Raw genomic sequence first — 1,504 nt, 5'->3', positions numbered from 1 at the left:
GGCAGGAAGCGGCAGAAGGCACGGGTGTGTGCAAGCGTGGAGAATAACAAGCAGCGGGGATACCACCTTTTATGTGGCATCTCATCGAATGCCTTTTGTAAATCCAAATATACTGCATCCATTGGTTCCCCTTCATCCACCCTGCTCGTTACTTCCTCAAAGAACTCAAATAAAATTGTCAGACACGATTTCCCATTCATAAAACCATGTTGACTATTTTAGATTGTATTGTGAGTCCGCGAATGTCCTGCCACTACTTCTTAATAATGAATTCTCGCATTTTCATTTCACACACACTCGGATTGGTTGAAAAGCAGAGATAAAAGCTGTGAAAAGAAAAATCTAAACCGTAGTCGGCAGGATTCGAACCTGCGCGGGGAGACCCCAATGGATTTCTAGTCCATCGCCTTAACCACTCGGCCACGACTACTTGTTTAAAACCCAATGCTGCTCACTTAAAATCGCAATAATCCAGCGCTCTGCAACACAGAGTCACGGAATTGGTATCGGTCTCAACCGTCGCTCAGGGCGTCGGATGTTCATGCCAGTCACTCGTTTTTGTATCGTGGTGGGTATCCCTGGTCGACCTGGCTTCAAGTACACCTGGACGATGAACTTCTTCTACCTTTAAAGTTTTCATTTATCTCCAACATTGGACGTGTAAAAAAACACACATAAAATAACTCAGACAATCCCACTTTCCACAATATAATTTCACTGATATTTCAGCGATTTTAAATCTCACTCTCCGCGTCACCTCGATGTCATAACCACCATAATGAGCAAGAAATGAAAGGCAGAGTCGCGTTGTGAACAGACCCGGGCTAATTCAGCACCCCGACGGGGTGATGGGGGCAGATTCAATCATGACTTTCAAAACGGAACAGGATAAGTACTTAAAAGGAAAAAAATTGCAGCGCTACGGGGATCGGGCTGGGGAGTGGGACCAGCTGGATTGGTCTTGCATAGAGCCGGCACGGACTCGATGGGCGTAAAGGCCTCCTTTCGTGGTGTTAACTTTCTGTGATTCTGTGATGCAAATGGAAAAAGAGAGTCAATGAGCTGTATCAAAATTCAACAGAATAATACATACCAGGAGTGGGGTTCGAACCCACGCGGGTATAAACCCATTGGATCTTAAGTCCAACGCCTTAACCTCTCGGCCATCCTGGTCAATTCGCAAATTTGTTCTATGTGTAATGTACCTGACTGTCACTTCTTCTACGCTTTTCTTTGTCATGAAATGAATGGTTGGAACAGATTCACTGAAATTTGAAGCGTGTCTCACGCCATTTGTGGGGAGTGTCCATCACCCGCTCACGCCAGTTCCTCGTTCGTGCAGTGCTGAGTATCCCCGTCTGTCAAGCGGTTGATCCAGGTTAAATTCTCCTGTGTCGAGGTTCCAGTGCTGCTGCCTTTGAAAGCTTCACTTTCATTGATCTTGCAATTTATCTCCACTATTTGATGTGGAAAATACACTGAATGTCGAACTCGGACCATCCCA

General features: G+C 45.5%; 2 non-coding genes across 2 annotated transcripts; both read right to left on the bottom strand.

Annotated features, from left to right (window-relative positions):
- Positions 1 to 348: 348 nt before the first annotated feature.
- Positions 349 to 430, bottom strand: trnas-aga (transfer RNA serine (anticodon AGA)). Its single transcript has one exon. It is a non-coding gene; the product is annotated as a tRNA-Ser (tRNA).
- Positions 431 to 1,090: 660 nt separating this feature from the next.
- trnal-uaa (transfer RNA leucine (anticodon UAA)) lies at positions 1,091 to 1,173 on the bottom strand. Its single transcript has one exon. It is a non-coding gene; the product is annotated as a tRNA-Leu (tRNA).
- Between the last annotated feature and the right edge of the window lie 331 nt (positions 1,174 to 1,504).

The sequence above is a fragment of the Heptranchias perlo genome, unplaced genomic scaffold, assembly GCF_035084215.1.
Source record: "Heptranchias perlo isolate sHepPer1 unplaced genomic scaffold, sHepPer1.hap1 HAP1_SCAFFOLD_56, whole genome shotgun sequence".
NCBI classification, from domain to species: domain Eukaryota; kingdom Metazoa; phylum Chordata; class Chondrichthyes; order Hexanchiformes; family Hexanchidae; genus Heptranchias; species Heptranchias perlo.
The sequence above is the reverse complement of the archived record's forward strand: the minus strand, read 5'-3'. Positions and strand labels throughout refer to the sequence as shown.